Source organism: Notamacropus eugenii, chromosome 2 (genome assembly GCF_028372415.1).
Source record: "Notamacropus eugenii isolate mMacEug1 chromosome 2, mMacEug1.pri_v2, whole genome shotgun sequence".
Lineage (NCBI taxonomy): Eukaryota > Metazoa > Chordata > Mammalia > Diprotodontia > Macropodidae > Notamacropus > Notamacropus eugenii.
In genome coordinates this window covers 423,779,943-423,801,640 of record NC_092873.1, presented here as the reverse complement: position 1 = coordinate 423,801,640, position 21,698 = coordinate 423,779,943, and the positions used below count along the sequence as shown (strand labels likewise).

At 38.3% G+C, this 21,698-nt stretch overlaps 1 long non-coding RNA gene across 1 annotated transcript in view; it reads right to left on the bottom strand.

The window, feature by feature from the left end:
- Nucleotides 1-21,698, bottom strand: part of LOC140529300 (uncharacterized) — a 107,167-nt gene that overhangs the window by 45,611 nt on the left and 39,858 nt on the right. The window contains exon 3 of the long non-coding RNA XR_011975490.1: nt 3,575-3,696. This is a non-coding gene — a long non-coding RNA (uncharacterized lncRNA). The remainder of the gene's footprint in view (nt 1-3,574; nt 3,697-21,698) is intronic.

Sequence of the window (21,698 nt, the reverse complement as noted above, 5' to 3'; positions counted from 1 at the left end):
TGACACTGAAATGTGACACATTCAGATCTGCTTTCAGGCTATTGGGGGAAAATGGGGCTACAGGTTCATATACAGGAAAACCCCAAAGAATATCAGGGCACTCTGTTGTCAGCTTCATTCAGAGTGGACACACACCTGCTCAGTACAATGAAATGAACAGTAGACCTGGAGTCAAGTGACCTGAGTTCAAAACCTTCTTTTGCCTGTTCGTATTGGGCAAATCCCCTAACCTCTCTGGGCCTCGTTTTCCTCATCTGTAAAGTGGGTGGGTGGGACTGGATGACTTTTGAAGTGTCCCCTCCAGCTCTGAATCTATGATCCTATTCTATGCTCTAAAATAAGAAGTATTTTTCCATAGTGTACAACACAGAACCAGCACGATGGTGACTTTGGGACTGATCATTATTTGCTTTCATTCATTCCCATTATGCTGAGTAAGGCTCTTAGAGCTCACCAGTAGAAGCAACTTTGTTTGGGGCCATAAGATAATTTTCTTTAGTTTTACCTGCCTCTGGGGTAGTAACTGTATCACAAATACTATTTCTGAGCAAGTGAACACGAAGGAGAGGACAGCTAGATTTTGCCAGGTTTAGACCCCCTTCAAGGTTGTGGGCTCTAACTTTGAAACTGAACTTGAGATGCTCTTGGTTCGAGTTGCAATAAGTGCTGGCAAAAAAAAAAAAAAAACAACCAAAATGTGACCTCCTGGTTTAAGAATAAAGGCTCTAGGGGGTTCCTCCCTATCAGGTAGCTCTTAGAAAACCTGATTCTGATGAGGCAAGTGTAACGGAATCTGAGACTGACAGATCGAATGTCTCTTGAAATAAATGGGGGTGGGGGTTTAAGTTGAAAGAGAAGAGTACTTAGTAAAATGCATTTTGGGTTCCACTCATCCCAAAATATTTGAAAAGTAATTGGGAGACATTTTGCTGATCACTGAATACAGCCAAGGTCTTTTCTCCTCCTCATTCCAAAATAGATTTTAAATGTTTTATTAAGCACTCTGAGGCCAATCCCCTTATTTTAGAGAGTCTCTTACTCTACCCTCTTTGGTAATGTCATCTTTTACAGTAGATATTATCTAGCTATGTGAAGGGGATGGATGGTAAAAGAAAATATCCCTCCCATACCTGGTGCTAACCAGGACAGGAATGCTCCTCAAGGGAACATGGATTGAGGGGATAGTTTCCAACCAGGACCCTCCTGATCCAGAACCTTCAGTTATATGAATTCATTTGAGAAGATGGCTTTGTTTTTTAATGGATCCAGACCTCTTTTATTCATAAGTGAATTGAACACGTTTGCAAATAGAAAGTTTTATGATGCTTGTGAGAACTCTCCCCACTCACACCCCAAAGAAGCAGCATAAATCTCTGCTTTACTAGAAGTGGCAGTTACAGCATCCACCAGATACTTTAGAGTGATTTTTCTTGACCTTTATTTTCTCTCCTCCTTACTGGTGAACTGGGAGGCAGCAGCAATTTGAATGAGGGCCTGGGAGCCCCTCCTCTCAACTACCCTGAGGTGGATAGAAGGGCACTTTTCTACTGAGTGAAGAAGGGAGAGAGAGACAGAGACAGAGACAGAGAGACAGAGACAGAGATAGAGACAGAGAGAGACAGAGAGACAGAGACAGAGACAGAGAGAGAGACAGAGAGACAGAGACAGAGACAGAGAGAGAGACAGAGAGACAGAGACAGAAAGAGAGAGAGAGAGACAGAGAGAGAGAGAGAGAGAGAGAGAGAGAGAGAGAGAGAGAGAGAGACTTATATTAGCTAAGTTTTCAGAATTCTTATTTGCAAAGAGGTTGGTCCTCTAAGGTCTTCTAAAGGTTTCTAAGGGCCTCTGAGGTCCCATCTACCTACAAACCTAGGATCCTTCCTCATTTTCTAGGGGTTACAGCCTGGATCAGTGGAGGAAACTGATGAAATTATGGATCCTAGAAGCATTGACAAAGTATATATACCCATATTTGTGATTACATAAATCAGTGCTATATACTGGTATAATAGGGATTGGGATTAGACCTGTGACTTCATTGGAATAGGGAGCTCTAGAATAAAGAAACTTTCCTAATGTAGGGGTATACGTTCTCTAAAATTTATAATTGTCTTAGAGTTGCCTGAAGTACTGAGAGGTTGAGTGACTTGCCCCACAGTCATAGAGTGACTATATGTTAGAGGGGGACATGAACCCAGGTCTTCCTGGATCAGAAGCTAGACCTCTATCCACTATGGCTGACATGTCACCTCTGTAATATAATTAATATGTCATATCCATATAGAATTTTACAGTTCACAAAGTATTTTTGACCTAATAAATATGTAAGGTATGCAGGATAAAATTCCAAACTGTATAATGTAGATAATTAGAGACTACAGTAGACTCCTATAATAGTTTATAATAATAATAATAATCCATTCAATTTCAAAGTTGAAAAGGAACTCAGAGACTATTACCTCATTTTACTAATAAGGAAACTGAGGCACAGAGAAATAAAAAGACATTTCTAATGTTATGTTGTTATTGTTTAGTGATTTCAATTGTGTCCAACTCTTCATGACTCTATTTGGGGTTTTCTTGGCAAAGATACTGAAGTGGTTTGCCATTCCTTCTCCAGCTCATTTGACAGATGAGGAAAATGAGACAAACAGGGTTCAGTAACTTGCCCAGGGTTACACAGCTAGTAAGCAACCTTGGGGTCAACTTTGAACTCAAGACTTCCTGACTCCAGGCCAGCACACTAACCATTCCACTGCCTAGGTGCTCCATGTCTAAGGTTATATAATTTATATACATATAAATTTGCTGGGACCAAAACAAAACAAATAAAAACTTACTTCTTGATAGTCAAATTTTGGATGATGAGCTTGGCCAAACTTAGCAAGGCTTGTCTTTGGGTAGCACATATAGAGTCTATTTCTGGAACAACACTCAAAGTGTTTCCAGTTTAATAAGATCTATAAGAGTTTGAACTCAATTTAGCATAGATTTTGAGAATCCAAGGTTACCTCTGTGCAATAATAAAGTACTGGGGGAAGCTAGAAAATACATGATAACAAATAAAATCACCCAAAAAAGTTTTTCTTTAATTCACAGACCAAATCTAATTGTGGTATAATGACTGTGACCAAACTACCCTCTTAGTCTTCTCTAGGTAGCTAGTACAGAGGACAGACCAAAATTCAAATCCAGCCTCAGACATTTACTAGTTATGTGACCCTGGGCAAGTCATTTAACCCTGTTTGCCTCAGTTTTCTCCTCTGCAAACTGAGCTGGAGAGGGAAATAGCAAATTGCTCCTGTCTCTTTGCCAAGAAAACTATAACAGGGGCCACAATAAGTCATACGTAACTGAACAACTAAAAGTCTTCTCTGCAGGCAAAACAATCCTAATTCCCTAGTTTTTCTCGCAGGACTTATTTTCCATTTTCAATCATCTTTGCTTCATCCATTTTTTAAAAACACTTCATTTCTTCTTCTCCAGGATGGGCATCACCACCACGACCTCTCCCCACACCTGTACCTCTCCACCTACCAAAAAACACCCTCCACCAATTTACTCATCCACTTACCAGAACTCTATTCTGATTCCTTCTGCTCTACACCTCTATTCACCTTCTCTCCATCTCTTCTTAGCTGGGCCTCCTCCAGAGGAGATTTTTGGCTTCCTTTCTTTCAAGGAATCCAGGTCAATCTGTGTGATAAAAATGGTAATAATAATGTAAGCGTAATAAAATCCACAAAGGTTCACTAATATTGTTCCTCCACCAAACAGATACATCCAAAAAAATATGCACAAAGAAAATAAATATGTGGATCTGGAAGAGGAAATGAAACAAATATGGAGACTGAGGGATATCAAAGTAAAGCCAGTTATCATGTCAAGGACTAGGATAATTATGCACAAATGAGTTAAACATTTTTTAAAGGAGGGACTCATTTTATATCACCATCAGTTTTGAATGGGATAATTCTGGATACCTCACATGTATCTAAGAGATTTTCATGTCAATGCTAGAGAACTAGGATCAAATATTTGAAGCCAGAATGAAGCTATGAGACCATCTAGTTACTCCAATCCTCTTCCTTTGACAGTAGGGGAAACTGAGGTGCATAAAAGATAACTGACTTGCCTAGAGTCCCATAGGTTGTATTGACAGAATCAAGATATCTGACCTCAGGTCCCCTAATTCCAAAGTCAGTATTCTTTCCAAATGCCATGGTATCTCTAAACATCCTTACCTTATTCCCACATTTTTACAAATGCACCACAAACTTCAATAGCCTTTCCCTCAGCTGTCATCACTGCTGCTATTGTAACTTTAAGAAAAACTATATCATTTTGACAGTATGATTTAATTGCTATTCTATCAGGAGTCTTCTGTGAATGGGTTTTTGTTTCCTGTCATGGCTGAAAGGAAACTGAGTGAGGTACAAAGAAAGCTGATGAAATGGGGGAAGGGAAAAAGGAATAAGCATTTATGAAGTGCCTACTACGTGCTAGGCACTATGCTGAGCACTATACAAATATTAGCTTATTTAATCCTCATAACAACCTTGTCAGTTAGGTGCCATTCTGATCTTCCATTTATAGTATCAACACACCATTGCATCCACCTCAACCAGCAGTCTTAACCTTTGTTAACATTGTATTTCTCCCAGTATAATTTTGTATTGTCCTCAGCTTCCCTCCCCAGCCTCAATTAATATTGAGTTCTAGCATAACTTACGATTTTTAGAAGACTGAATATTGAACCGATATTGAGCTAGGATATATCGTGGATAAAAGTGCTGGGGCTGGAGTCAGGAAGACCTGAGTGTAAATCCATCTCAGACACTTATTTGCTGTGTGACTCTGAGCAAGTTAATTAACCTCTGCTTGCCTCAGTTTCTTCAGCTATAACATGGGAATAATAACAGCACCTACCTCTCAGGGTTATCAAATAAGATAATATTGTAAAGTGCTCAGCGCAGTGCCTGCCACATAGTAAGGACTTAAGGAATGTTTGGACAGCTAGGTTGTGCAGTGGATAGAGCACAGGGACTGAAGTCAGAAAGACCTGAATTCAAGTCTGGTGTCAGACACTTATTATCTATGTGACCCAGTGCAAGTCACTTAATCCACCCTGTTTGCCTCAGTTTCCTCATCTGTGTTTGATCTAGAGAAGGAAATGGCAAATGACTCCAGTATCTTTACCAAGAAAACCCCAAATGGGGTCACAAAGTCAGAGATGACTAAAATGACTGAATGACAACTACAAAATGAATGTTTGTTTCCTTCCCTCCCTCTCTTCTATCCTGTGTTTTAATCTTCAGTACATACATTTTTAAAAATCTAAGTTGGTTCATAAATTTCTATGCTTATTGCATTAATTCTTTATGACAATTCCCATTTTTCATCTGAATAATTTCCCCTTTTCTCTTCAGAATTTCTTTCTTGAGAGTTTCCCATTCCTCCTAACCTGACTGTACCAGTACAATTTTAGTCCATACCATTCTGGATCAGAATCCTTTGAAAGATGCTTTCCCAAAGCCTAAGTTGCATATCAGACCATGTCTAAGCCTTCATTGCCTTCTCCATTACAAACTCTAGGGGTTAGTGGTCACTTCTTCACATCCCCACAATGTTTACTTCAGTTATATCCCAGCAACCAGATCCTCCCTTTTAGGGAGAAACAGATTCAGAGTCAAATTTCTCCACCTTTTCTTGGCAAAAATATCATTAAGTAAAGTCAAGAAGTTATTATCTTCTCTACTTTTTGGCTAAGAGAGAGGTCTGGCAGATTTTTGGAAAACTGATGTCTCCCATCACTAATACATCAGACTTCTGTGCCAGGACTGTGTTCTCTTTTTTGGACTCCTTATCTGTTTCCTCTTTCTAGCCAGGTGGTCTGTAGTATATTCCAATGGTAAAAATCACTTCTGTTTTTCCCTCCATTGATCTTCACCCAAATGTTTTCCACTAGGCTTTTCCTTCTGATTCCTAAATTTCCTTACTTAAGTATACCTCAGTATATAATGCTCATCCCATCTTTTCTATCTTTTCTGTTTCTTTTGAATAAGGTATACTCCTATCCATCATCATATGCCAGTCTTGGGTTGCATTCCACTATGTCTCAGTGACAGCTATGAGGTTAAATTCACTATCTTGTATTAGGAATTTTAGTTCCTCTTGTTTGTTGCCTAATCATTGGGTAGTTAATGTATAGAAGCTTTTGAGGCCATCAGTTGTAGTGCTAATTCTTTCATTCTGTTTATAGATTTTTGTTTCATAGGTACTTCCCAATATCTCAAGTGTTCTTCATTCTCTATTGTAACACTTCTCTATGGTACCTAGCTTGCTTGATGTACACAAGCAATTTTCTCCCTCTCTTTTTCCAGTTTAGTTTAAAGTCCTTTTTTATTATATTTGTAAGACACTAGAGAAATATATTATTACCAAAAATATTTTAGAGGCATCCACACCTGACCAGGAGTCTGTCATCACTATATTTAAGCATGGTCCAGGATTCTAAATCTCATTCTCAGATACCACCTCCTTAGCCAGCTGTTTACTTCCCAAAATCAATTTTTCTATTTTTTCTCTTTTGCCTTCAATGGGCAGCAGTGAAGAAAACACAATTCCATAATCTTTGGCAAGACTTTGTAGGTTCCTTCTATAAGCATCATCTGTACTGACAAGAATCACCAGAAGTGGGTGGCAGTCATCCATCTTGGTAAGTCTTGCAAGGTTCTCTATAATGTTTGAGCTACATGCCCCAGGAAGACAACAGAACTCTGTAATGTTTTCATCAAGCAGACTGACTTGATGACCCTAAGCAGAGAGTTACCAACCATCCCCACTCTTCTCTTCTTCTTCTGATCCTTACTGGATGACTTCTCACCTGGTCATTTCTGTTGCTCTACTCATTGTACCATTTCTTTGACATAAAACAACTGCTCTCTCCTCAGAGCACCTACTCCCTCTTCTTCAGGGAGATTCTTAAATGTATTTTTTTAGTTCAAAGTATACAGTTGACCTTTTCCTTCCTTTTCTCCTCTGCTTGACAGAACTTCACTCTCCAAACCCCTGACAAGGGTCAGTTTTTCCCTCTGTCATTTCAGATCCTTTCACCCCATTGAAGCTTTGCTTGCATTTCTTTAAAAAGAACACATCATTGTCCCTGATCACCTGGAGTGTGGAAAGTCATATGAGTTCCTTCCCCTTCTCTTTTAGGATGGAGAGAAGCCTATAGTCAGAAAGGAGATACTAGTTACTTGGCTATGGTAGAAATACAAATACAAAGTGCATGTACACTTTAAGACAATGTACTGAAAAACTCTTCCATTCACCATGATGACTGATATTCTAAGCCTTGGTGTAACTGTTCCCAAGTGTGTACACCACACCTGTTAAGCACCTTATTGAGACATGGCAAGCCTCTTATTTGTCTTGACTTGCCAACTATCCTTTCCTTTTCCTTCTATTTGAATACATTTGATTGTGAGATCCTGGGATCAGAGACTGTCTTTTGCATTTCTTCGTATCCTCAGAGCTTAGCATGCAGGAGGCACTTAATAAATGCTTATTGACTGACTGGATGAATCCTACAGTATGATATAGTGGGAAGAACATTGTTTCTGGAGTCCGTGGATCTAGATCCAAACGTCACTCCTGATACTTATCATATGACATGATCCTGGGCAAGTCAGACAGAGCCTTTCTGGATCTGTTTCCTCACATGCAAAATAAAGGAGTTAGCCTAAATGGTCTCAGACATCCCTTTAAATACTAGCTAGATCTATGATCCTTGAATTTTTTTCAGTTCTTTCCTCACTAATCTTCCTTCTTCTCCTTTAATATTCTCTTGCTGATGATACAGGAAAATATAAAGAAGGATCATCAGGAGAATCTAAGGGTTAAAAATGTAAGAGGATTCCCAAAAGTCAGGAGAATGGAATAAGGAAGAATTGGATTGATAGCTTGAATTGTTTCACTCAATGAGGAAAACATCTAAACACCATAGAATTATGCTTTTTTTTTAAAAGTGACTTAACTGTTTATAGTATATACTTTAAAGGATCTATCTGTTCAGCCAATGATGCATTAATGTACTTGTGAAAATTGTTTTTAAAAGGTACTGATAAGTGAGCATGAACTAGGGTTTTATATAGGACAAGGATTATAGGTCCAATGAGACAGCTAAGTGGCATAGTGATTAAAGCACTGAACCTGAAGTCAGGAAGACCTGAATTTAAATCTCTCTACAGTCATATATTAGCTATATATTCCTGGACTTTATCTCTGTCTTCATCAGTTTTTTCAACAGTGAAAAGTGTATAATAACAGCACCTACCTCACATAATTTTCTGAGGACCAAATAAACTAATATTTGTAATGTTTGCAATATAATAGTTTGCAATATGCTTGTTTTCTTCCTTCCTTCTAAGATCTAGAGCTTAAGCAGAGACTCCCAAAGTTGGAGATACCCCCCCGGGGGGCATTGGACCAATCCAGGGTGGCAATAGTAGCCTCCAGTGCAATTTGGAGGGCATTGAATAAAAATAAGGGGGTGGTAGAAGTTTAAAGAAAGAAAAGATAAGAAAATTCTGAAAAATCATTCATGCATGTTTCATCTGTTGTATAACAGAGTTAAAATAGTAGTGATTACATTATTTTCCAAATAAATACACAAAATGCAAGTTATAACTGATCAGTGATCAAGTCTGCCAACAGGTCTTAACAAGTAAGTGCTGGCAGGTGAGTGTACATCATCGGGAAGTCCAGCATGCATTGGCAGGAATATGTGCATGTAATAACTTATTTACAATATGATACTATACAGTTACATGATGTAATATTGTATCATAAAAATTTCAATGGAGGAAAAACCCAACAAATTTACAATAAATTATTAAATTTAAAATGCATCATTTTTTTAAAATAATATTTTATATTTTTTTGAAATGATACAAATTTCAAAAAAACTCATTACAGGGTTAAAGAAAATAGATTCCCAGAGGGGCACTGAGTAATTCTTTTTTAAAAAGGGGGGCAGTAGGAGAAGTAAGTTTGGCCTCTGGCTTAAAGGAACCTCAAAAGCCATAAAATCCAACTTCTTGTTTTGCAGATGAGGAAACTGAGTTCTAAGGAGGTTGAGTGACTTGCTCAGTGTCATACAAATAGTAAAGGTCACAGGTAGGATTTGAACTCCGTGCTGAATATAAATCATACTTACAGTACTGGCAACCATGGGTTGCATCTACATCTACCACATGGAGATTTGGTAATTGCTTTGAAATCTACTCTATAGAGATAGCCAACATGGATAGTTGAAACCTAAGGAATCCATTGAATTTGTGACTGTGAAGATACAAGTTATTTCTACATGATATCACCATCTGCAGTCAGTCAAAAGTTCTCCAAGTGGGCACGGTACATGAGAGTGAGAGCATAACCACAGCTTTCAATCCAGATGGTAGTTTAACACCTGGTGTCAAACAAGCCAATTGGCTCCAAGAAACAGTGGCCCTATTGAGACACCTTCTGTGTCTTTCCCAAGGGCCAAATGCTGATGAAGCCTCAGAGAAAGTCCCCTCCCTTTCTAGGTTCTGATTGACATAAATCTGCTTTTTGATTCTCAACCCACAAAAGAGACTCCGATAAATCAGCTGCCATAAGGAAAGCTTGTCCTCCTGAAAGGGTCTAACCAGAATCGGATTTGCTACCAGCAGAACAAGCTCACATAGATATGGGAGGTGGGAGAGGCCAATTCCCTAAAAACTAAGTCCCAGTAAATCAGCTTTCTACTCTCACACCCAGCGACTTCACTAAGAGCGACTTCCAGCAGGTATGGCAGGGGACTGTTGTGAATCCTGACCAGCAAAATCCCCAGCATTTCTCTGGCCCTAATAGCTCTCAATATCCTGGCATCCCCTGAATTTCACTGGCCTTTTTAGCTCTCAATATCCTGGCATCCCTTGTACTCACTGGCCACAGCACTGTGATTTTAGCAGCCAGCCATCCCTCAGTGGGTCTGCCAGTGAGTGAAAACCCCTGATCATCATTCCCTATCTGCACACTAAAGCCAAGCCAAGCCCTGAATAATCAGTAGTCTTATCTCTAAATTTTGGCTTCAAGAAATGAGACAGACTAATAAATGAAACTCCTTCCAGATCAAAAAACAAAAGCAGAAGCCCCTTCTGATTTAAAGAAACAAGACAAATGACAAAAAAAAGAAGGTCAAACAGCAATGGTATAGCGAAAATGCCCCAGGACTTAGAATCAGAAGACCAGATGCAATCCTAGCTCTAACTCTGAGCAGCTGTGCGACCTTGGACAAATCACTTCACCTCTCCAGACCTCAATTTCTTGATCTGTAAAATAAAGATAATACCCACACTAGAGGAATCAAAGAACTGTGTTCAAATCCTTATTCTGTCTCTCCCTCCCAGTATGAGTTTGGGCAAATCAACTTACCCTATCTGGGCTTAACCCAACTGTAAAATCAGGGAATTGGACTAAATGACCTCTAAGGTCTCTTCCAGCTCTAAATCTACGGTCTTGTGGTCCTAGGAACTGCCTTATAGAGCTGCAGCAAGGACCAAATGAGATATTTGAAAAGCATTTTTCTAAGCCATAAATGTCAGTGAGATGGCCCAATTAGATGCATGCATGAGAACAAAACCAGATGAATTGCCTCATCAATCTTAACAGGCAATTTATCAAACCATTTGATTCGGTAAAATGCCCCCACTTTTGAACACCAAAGGGTGGATTTGGTCACCCCGTGGCACACTGAGATGACCAATGGATTTTTCTTCTCCAGGGAAAAGAAATCACGACATTATAGACCCAGGCAGAGATCCCACCTCCATCTCTTTCATCTCCCACTGGTCAGAAAATGATACTCTTTTCTTAAGGATGAAGAGCTTACTCCTCTGACTTAGTCTGACCATCTCCTTGCCTGCCTGGACAGTATTTAGTGAGTCTAATTAGCAGAAGGAGAAGGACTGAGAAGCTTCAACAATGAGTCATACAGAATGGAAGGACGCCTGTTCAATGCCCCACATGGCTCCAAAGGGCCATTCAGAGAAGCAGACGTTGTTACTGAAGGACCGATCCCACACTGATGTGCATGCAGGCCCCTTTCGAGATCAGTGATCCATGCAGCTCCAGCGGTAATGGGATCAGATCCTTAATGCCGAAAACCTGCACCTGTTAGGCCCAGAACAATGAGTCATTCTGAAGTCGGCGGCTGCTCCAACTTGCTCTTTTCCAGATCGGTGAAAAGAATCCTTCCCTTTCTCTCAGAACTTGGTGATCACTAGGCAAAGTACTCTGACGCTATTTGCAAAACAGCCTACAAGCTGTGAAAATGATGCTATTACAGATGTAATGCCACAGACCCGCTAGCCTCCCATTTGGAGAATAATAGGCGGTAATCATATCTTCTTTCCATTTCAGTGGGATGTAAATTAAGCACATGTGAATGCACCGCGTGGGGGTGTGCATGGATACACACACACACACACAAACACACACACACACATACACACACACAATAGATTTTTAATAGATGATATATGAATCAATATAGTCAGTATAATAAGCAAAAGCCCTGAAATAGGAACTTGAAGGTTTAGATTTGAAATCCTATTTCTACATGGAAAGTGCTTTGCAAACTTTAAAGTGTTATATAAAGATTCTTTACTATTATTTTTATTACCACTATGCATTATTTGTTTGACTTTGAACAACTCATTCAACTTCTCTTAATTTCTTCATAAAGAAAGAAAGAAGGTTGGGGTCAATGATCCCTAAGATTTAACTGACAATTTACTTAATTGTTTTATAGAGCAAAAGTTCTTAACTTTTGGGGTATTATGGATCCCGCTAGCAGGTGAAACCTATGTGCTCCTTCTCAGAATGATGTTTCTGAATGCATAAATAAATCACATTGGATTATAAATGAAATCAATTATATTAAAAATACATTTATCAAAATGCATGCATGTGCACGTTTAAGTTCATGGGCCCCGGGTTAAGAAAGGGTAGTTTTGAATAAGATCTAAAGAGGTCATTTCTTTCATCCTAATCCTTCCAGGCAGAATTGCATCCATCTTTAGAGTCATAAGATCATATATTTAGAGCTAAAAGGAATCTTAGAGTAGATTTTTAATACACACTATATGCAGTTATCTAGTCCCATCGTTTTCTTTTCTTTTTTCTCCTTTAAAAAAAAAGAAAAAGACTGAGGCTCCTTCTGTTCCCAGGCTAGAATGGGGAAAGGGGGAGCTATTCAGTGTTTGATGTACTCCACTCCTAACCTGGTGCAGTTCCACCCTAGGGACTCATCTTATCAGTGCCAAACTTAGTGTGCACACTTGATCATCATAGAATATTACAGGGCTCAAATGACCCACTAGCCTCAGCCTTTCCAATAGTATGGATTATATGTGCCACCAGCTTTCTTTTTTTTTTTTTTTCAAACCAAAATTTGGATGATAGGGCCCAGAAAAGTTGCAAGTTTCCCAGTCATTCAGATAGAAAGTAGTAGAGTCAGAATATGATCTGAGATCTTTTGGTTCCAAAGTTCTAATTCTTTTCTTTCCTTTTGTGTGTATGTGTGTTGTAAATTGTTTTTTATAAGAATTTAATACATATCAATGTAAAGATTTCAATATACAAAGGGGGAAAGGAGAATGTATGTGAATCTGTGAATTTCTCTTATGTACAATTCTTTTTCCCAATAGGTTCAGCTTGAGGCTTTTTTGTGTATTTCAAATTTAAGTTATTCTGATAGTGCCCTGCTCATCTATCCCTTTTTGAATATCCTTCTGCTCTTTCCTGCTTAGTTTTTTTATGATTCATCTTTTTTCTTTTTTTTTTCTGTTGGCATTACTATCACTGTTCCCACTCCCCTATAACACTTCCCACTTTAAAAAAAAAAAAAGGGCAAGGAAAATGTAATAAATAAGCATAGTCATGCAAAACATATGTATACATTGACTGTGTCTGAAAATTCATGTCTCATTCTGCATCTCTAGCCCATCACTTTTCTGCCAAGAGGTGGGCAGTAGGATTCATTATCCATTTCTGGATTTGTAATTTCTCACACTGTTGACCTTAGTTTTTCAGTCTTTCACAATGCCTTTTCTTCGGTGCTGACATTATTGTATAAACTGTTCTGGTTCTACTTCCTTTACTCTGCTTCGGTTCATGCAAGTCCTCCTACGTTTCTCTGAATCTGGTTCTTTTGTCATTTCTTTTTTTTTTCACCATAAGTATATGCAAAACTTTAATTCATAATTTGTTAATGCCTTAGATCATCAATACTGCTTTTCTCCACTGCACAGGAATTGAAAATATGACTAACCTGCTTAAAATAATAATCCATGCAAGCTAAAGAGACATATTATAATTTACAATAAAGCAGACTCTAGCCTGACCTAGATTTTTTTAAAAAATCATTTTGCTTTCCATTCAGTCCTCATATTTGTGCATTTCCCCCCTGTAAACCAGTTTTTAATAATTTTTTCATGATACATAGAATAAGACAATCTATTTGTTCAAATCTAAAAGTGTTGTGGTCCTATTTTTTAAAAATTATTTAATTAATTTATTTTGTCATTTCTTATAATGTAAGAATATTCCATTCCATTTACATTCCATGGTTTCCTCAGCCATTACCCAATTGATAGACACCTACAGCAAAATGTGCTGCTATGAATATTTTACATATATGTGTGTTTATATGTATTGTTCATGTACCTATACATATATACATGTGTTTTGTGTGTATATTCGATGTTGAATCCTTTCAGCCCTATTCAGCTCTTTATGACCCCATTTGGATTTTCTTGGCAAAGATACTACAGTCATTTGCCATTTCCTTCTCCAGCTCATGAGGAACTGAGGCAAATCAGGGTGGGGGGGGGAGTAGCGGGTTAAGTGACTTACCCAGTGTCACAAAGCTAGCAAGTGTTTGAGGCAGTCCTAGCACTCTATCCACTGAGCCACCTATATATATATAATATACACATACACACATATGTATATGTGTATATACCTACACATGTGTATACATGTGTAGATATGCATATACGAGTACATATATACATTGTATGTATACATGTGTGTGCAAATATGTGTAACCATGAGTCCTCTTGGCACAGTATCATGTTGCCTCTCTACTTGCCCTAATTCCTTGCTTCTAAGCAGATAAATATGGAAATGTTACAACCCAAATGCCTGAATAAAGTGGATTCCACAGCATCCTTCCATAAGCTGCTTCAACACAGTGGTTACCCTCCTAACCAAAATCTTTTTCTTATGTTTAGCTGAATTGTCTCACCAAAATTTAAAGCCATCTTTTCTTGTTCTATATAATATCTATAAGATCTGCATTTTCCCCATAAACACAGATTTTGTCAGTCAATAAATATTTATTAAGCACTTTCTATGGACCAAACACTGTGCTAAACACGTGGGACACAAAAAAAAAAAGAGCTAAAAGATAGTTCCTGCTGTCAAGGAGCTCACAGTCTGATGGGGGAGATAGCAAGCAAACAAATACGTACAAACAAGCTATATACAGGATAAATAAGAAATCATTAAGAAAGGGAAAGCACAAGAATTAAGAGGAATTGAGGAAGGCTTCCTGTAGAAGATGAAATCATAGGACTTAGAGCTAGAAGGGATCTTAGATATAATGAGATACAACGCCAAACGGACAGAGAAGGAAATCAAGGTCCAGAGAGGTGACTTCTTCAAAGTCACACAGCTAAAAAGGGCAAAACCAGGATTCAAGCCTGAGTCCTTTGGCTCCAAATCTCTAGTACAAATATACTTTATAGAGATGAATACTTTTAGCTCTCTGATTTTTCTTCTTCAAGCTAATTGATCACAGGACCTATTTTTCATCCTTTAAATGATTTTTGATGCTTTTCCAAATCTTTTCCATTTTCCTCATGGGGATCAGATCTGAAAACAATACTCTAATGATCAATGTTGAATGAGTACATAATGGAAGGATCTCAGACAGGATGAGAAAAATATTCTATTTCTGGCAGCCTCCAAAAAAAGTAAGGAAATTCTTCAACCTCCTTCCGGTATGAAGCAAACTTTATTATTATAGAATTATTCTTCATTCTTAATTTAAATCCTTTGACCATGCTATTTAAGCAAGTGCTTTCCTGTTCAGACCCCTGTAAAGATGGAGGTTTATGGCCCTCCTCATAAATCAGAGCCTTTCATATACAAGAAGAGCCATAGGGACTCCTTTAACCTTCAAGACAAATAATCCCAAATTAATCATTCTAATCAATTGCATCCTTCTCATAGAAGCCTAAGCAAGTGAGTGAGCAGAAGTTAAAAGCCCTGGAAAGGTTCCAGAATTTACCTAGACAGAATTTCTACTTTTTTGTATTTCTATTTTTAATACAGAATACTAGAATTTGTGTTGACTTAAAGATGACTATGTCCAAACAAGGCCATATTGGATAGGAAACATGGTACAGGATGAGCACTGATTACACAATCAGAAGACCTTGGTGTCACTCCTGCATTTAACATCTACTACCTGTATGACTTTATAAAAGATCTTAATCTCTCTGTGCCTCTTTTCTCACCTATAAGAATGAGGGGAGATGGCCTATGTGACCTCTAATCGTTCTAAATCTCGGATGTTATGATCACTTCTCTCAGCCCCTCCAAATCAGTGATCCATTTAGCAACCACTAATATCTTCATAATATATAAACTGAATAATTTTTCCCTTTTCCACTCATTGCTCTGGCATGAGGTAGGTCTGATATCTTCTTTCCTGTACAACTATTTTTAAGACAGATTGAAGATAAAGCAAACAGTGGTATCTGATATTTAGGTAGAGATGTTAATTACCTGTCCCTATGAAATAACGCCAGGTTCATGGTATTTCTTCCCCTTTTCACAGACATATCAGAAGGAAATCCCGTGTTGAGATTCCCCTATACTAAAGGCATACAGGAAATAATTAACCATAACTTAAGATACTGAGGTTGTACTTTTATGACCACATCAGATGCATTATAAAATTATTGGAGAATCATTTAGTTACACAACAGGAGCCTGAGGAGAAAGTGTAAAAACAAAGGGGGAATGTCAAGTGCCCACATTTCAGAGAAATTAACTCATCTGAGAAATAAGGTTTCCATAATATTTGAGTAGGTCCTTGGGGAGAGTGGGCTCAAACTCAATGAACAAACACAGTCAAAGGGTAAACTTCTAGCTTCTTGTTACCTGAGTCCTTTTCTCCCTTTAAGGAATCAAGCTGGGGTCCTTCTAAAGTCTCAACATTGTCTTTCCTTCTGTATGTCTCGCATCTGTCTCTCAGCTCCCTCTGCAACTGTTGCTACTTTAAGGAGATTGCTACACTCAATGGGTGTTACCTCCCTCAAAGTGAGTACGTCTAAAGTTCTAGCCTAAAAAGGCCAAGGTCTTTCATTGCATTCTGGGCCATCTCCAGTCATCCTGAGGAATACCTAGTCCCTGGATCCAGATGGCTCAAGAGAAGAAAGTGAGGCTGATGACCTTGCACAGCCCTCCCTCAAGGTCAAGTGTAGATCATATCATCATTTCTCTGATGTCATGATCTGCTTCGAAAACAAAGGACGAACACAACAACACAACTGCCTTCAGTAGATACTGCTGAGGATGCTAATGGGATTTTCCAAAGTTCACAAGATCATTCATTACCTGGTCAGTTAGAAGGGTTGGGGACAAGAATGAAGGAAAAAGCAGAAGAAACAAAAAAGAAAGAAAGTTCTATTCTCTCCCCAAGGACACTTCCCTCTTAGGATTCCTTCACTTCTGGATTCAATCACCATGTGACTGGCCTGCTCCTGGAAAGCATAACTCTAAACTGGCCTAACTGGTTTTATATAGGCCCAAAGGTTCGTCTGATTCTTTCAGCCTATCACAATGTATATCCTGTGTATCTATTTGATCCAATGACTCTTTCAAATTGATTTGGACATATTGATTGATTAAGCACATAGTCATATCTAGTTCTATTAATTGATTGAATCAAGATACTCGGACCTTCTGTGATTATATAAATTGGGGTGGAGTTCATGGTTTGTTTGTTTTTTTTAATCTGTGAATGTCATGTAATTACCCAGTATTAAACTAGAGTCAGGAAGACTTCAGTTCAAATCCAGCTTCTAGTGCTTACAAGCTGTCTGACTCCAAAATTTTATCTTTTGTATTTGCCTCTAACTCTTGTTTTTGGTTAAAAATATATATCCTACCCAAAGGTGTGGCAGTATATGATCCGCTTCTCTTCTAATTTTCTTATAGTAAAATCTTTAATATTAAAGTCACATATCCATTTATTACATATTGTTAATATAGGGTAAGATACTGGTCTAAGCCTAAATTTCTGCCAGATTACTTTACAGTTTTTATGAAAGAGAGAGTTCTTTCAGAAGCAATTTGTTTTGGTTTTGTTGTTGATGTTGCTTATTGAACACTAGGTTATTGAGCTCCATTGTTTCTGATTCTACCGTGTCTAGTCTGTTCCATTGTTCTATCTCTCTATTTTTAACCAATACCAGATGACTTTGGTGGCTGCTACTTTATAATTAGTTTGAGGTCTATTAAAGTGCTATTCCCTCTTCATCCATACCTCTTTTCATCATTTCCCTTGATTTCCTAGATCTTTTATTTTTCCAAATGATTTTTTTACTATTTTATAAAGTTCTACAAAGTAGCATTTTGATAATTTGACTGGCATAGCAATAAAATTGTAAGTTAGCTCGGTAGCAGTGTCTTTGCCCAACCCAGCCATGAGCACTGAATATTCTTCCATTTATTTAAGTTGCTCTCCATTTCTTTAAAGAGCACTTTGTATTTCATTCTATATAAGTCTCTTGTGTGCTTTGGTATATTTTATTCCCCAGACATTTTATACATTTTGTGATTATTTGGAATGAAACAAATTGATTACTTCTAAAAGCAAAATGTGTCAGCAGGAGAACAAGGCCACCAACTATTCAATTCAATCTATTTCAACAAATATTTGTTATGTACCCATGATGTACAGATCATTGTACTGGGCACTAGGGAAGATTAAAAAAAAAATAACTCATGGAGTTCATTGTCTTATAGAGGGGAATGACAATCTGATGAAATTAAAACAATCAGTCGGACATCTGGACATTTTGCCTTAACAATGCCAAAATATCTGGATGTTCCCTGAACTCAGATATTAGGAAACATGTTGATCCATCCTCTTTCACTATCTACTTTTCCATTGACCATGTAGCTATTGTTATCGTTATTATGAATAATAATAGTCCATGTTTATGTAGCTTTGTACAAAGTGTTTTGTAGACATTATTTTGTTTAATCTGAACAACAGCTCTGTAAAAGTAGGTAGCAGAGTGTTAGTAGCAAGAATATCAGACTAGGAATCCAAAGACCTGAGTCAGAATCCCAATTCCATCACCTCCTAGAACCATGACCTTGGGAAAGTAACAACCGCACCATGCCTCAGCATTCTCACTGTTAAATAAAAATATATAGTCAGTGCTTGCTGGCTCTCTCTCTTTCTCCTTGAGCCAGACATATATCTGTCTCTTATGGAACTAAGAAATAACCCTGAGGGTCTGAGCTATCTCTCCTCTGCATGACCATCAGCTTGAGTCCACACAAGCTGTATTTCTCTCCCATTTTCTAAGTGCTAGTGGAATAGCTGAAACACTGGATGTGTTTCTGGAACACATGCTAAGATGCTCTGAGGACTTTTTTAACTCACATTATCAGAGACTCTGCTCACTCCACTGGTCCTGTGGTGTCACCGTGCCATCAAAAGCACTGAAGCAATGGTAGAGGTTGAAGCCCATAGGCCTCTTCAGCAAATCAGAGTCTCTTTTTCAGTATATGATTAGTGGACCAGGACTAGTTATAGAATGTGCAGACATGCTTCACAGTCTCTTGAAGTCAGTCCAAGGCACCACCTGAAGCCTCTGCACATACCAGACCTCCATGATGGAAAACAATTCTTCCATAAGGACAAAAGACTTGTTGGATTAGATGAATTGGATTGCATTGAATCAGATTGTATTCCAACAAGGTCTCATTCCCATGCACCCATTTTGTCCCATGCTTATACTTTTGGCACATTAGTCCTTTGGGTCAGATATTTCCCCTGTAGAATGTAGTTGAACCAGATGGCCTCCAAAGGGCATTCCATTTCTAAATCTATGACTCTTGATGCTATGATAGGTAGAGTGATAGAGTGAATAAAACACTGATCTCTAAGTCAAGAAGACCCTGGTTCAGGCTTCACCTCCAACAAATGCTAGACAAATCACTTAACATCTCCAGTGCCCAGACAACTCCTCTGGACTATAAGTTGGAGAGCAAGTACTGATTTACATTGGAAACAGAATTTCATCACTAGAAGTCCTGCTATCTCCTCTGGCTTTGTTCTCCATATGCACACTCTACAGAATCTGTCCAAGTCATAGATAGTTACAGTTAGTTATGACTCTACCTGTGGGTTACCCTTGCCTCTTGCCTCTTACATCCAATCAATTAACAAGTCTTGTCAATCAGAACAGTAGGAGGGGTGTGATTTCACCTTACTCCCCCTCACACACTATGTACTAGACAAACTAACCTACTTGCTGTTCCTCAAATGTGACATTTATTTTGGTTTGTGTCTTGATCCTTTACTGCCAACTCCATAAGAACAAGGACTGCGGTTTATTTCATCTTTGTATTCTCTGTCTCCCCTCCTCCTAGAAATCAGCCCAGGACATCTCACATAATGGATATTAATTAATCTTTATTGAATGAATATTTATTCTGATTATTTTAGTTAAAAAAATAAGGCTTAGAAAGATGAAGAGATATGCCCAAGGTCACACAGATGGTAACTGACAGATACAGATCTGAAGCCCAAATTTTCTGATTCTAAGTTCAATGCATTTTCCACTATATCACACTGCCTGTGAAAAAAACTCAATAAAAAAGCATACTAGAAATTCTCCAGTACATACAAATTTTGGGGGGAAAGTGCATAAAATCAGTTTTCTTTTCTGTTTATTCCCGCTCACCATACATCTCTCTCTCTCTCTTTTATTTCTCTCTCTTTCTCCTCCTCCCTCCCTCCCTCCATTTGTCTCTGTCTCTCTGTATTTCTCTTTCTGTCTCTCTATGTCTTTGTCTCTGTTTCTCTCTGTCTCTTTCTGTCTCTGTCTCTGTCTCTGTCTCTCTCCCCTCCCCAGAGGCAAGAAAGCAGTTGGCTATTTCCAGAGGAGACACCAGGCTAAAAGGGTCCACCTCCCAACACTGGAGCAGACTGTTTCATGATCGCCTCTTTTAGTCCAAGAGATGATTGAAGACCGATAACTTTTTACTTACTTGGCAAAGCATAAATCCTTCACAGAGGGGATCTATTGTCAGGCCATCTTGACCACTTCAAAAGCCTAGTACTGTACCTGCAATTGAATGCTGCTTAGTGTATGTGAAATGATAGGTGTGCAGTGAGGTGGTGAGTGAACCTTTCCAGCCCTTCATTGGTTGCCCTGTCCCTGCTGGGAGAAAATGAGTCTCTGCTTTGGATCAAGAGAAACGCAATTACCTTCTTATCCATTTTCAAACAGCCTCTTTCCTTGCAAATCTTTCCTAATAAGAATAGCTTATCTTTATTTACCAGGTAGCCCTTGTCGCCTTTGGGATGCCAAAAGGCCCAAAAACGGAAGCAGAGAGAATGAGTATTTTCTATAAAATCAGAAGGAGACATAAACACATAAAGGTGTCCTTCTCCTAAGAAGACACTGACTTGTTATAGGTCAGTTCGGGGTTGGCTTTTTTCCCTTCTTTTTTTAAGTGAACTCTGTTCTACTTAGGACTAAGATGAATTGCTAGGCAGAGAATTCAACCTCTGTGTGCTATTTCTCCTTCTATAACCTGGAAAAATAACAGATTCTGAGGGCTCCAAGGGTTTAAAGGTCATCAAACCCAACCCCTGCCTCTAAGTAGGATTACACCTATAAACTATTCTGAAAATCTCAGCCAAAAGGGATTATATAAATAGAAGGTTGTTTCTAAATGAGAGGGACAAATTGAGTGGGGAAAAAATGAAGTTCAGACATTAAGACTTTTTTTGTCTTATGAAATGCCTGATGACTTTCGTATCATTTTACTATTCCCAACACCAACCTTTTTAGGTTTACAATCCCCATTCAGAACAGCTGGCCATCCATATTTTATTTAATCAATTCTTTGAAGTGACCCAGATTGCATTTCAGAATGCTCTGGAATGCATAAACTGTAGACATGTGCAAAAGTATATTAAAGGATATAGCAAGTTAAGACCAATAGTCTACAGGTCTGTGTGGTTGGTATAATTTGAAAAAGAGAAGAGTCTGGTTTGAGTCTGTTTCAGTCCTTTTATCAAGGAAGGTAATCCACCATAATGTGATTCCACATTCTCTCTACCATAATTCCTTCTGGTGTTATGGTATGTATTAAACATTTAATAGATGCCTTTTCATTCAATTTAATAACATTCACTTTGTGAACCAAAAGAATAACCATTTTCCTAGACTAACGTTGTTGTTGTTTTTTAATGTCATGTGAATTGTTTCTACATTTATAGATATATTGGTAAAATCTGATCATAGCGAGGTAAGTCTCTGACTTGTGGCCCTTTGTTCCAAGTG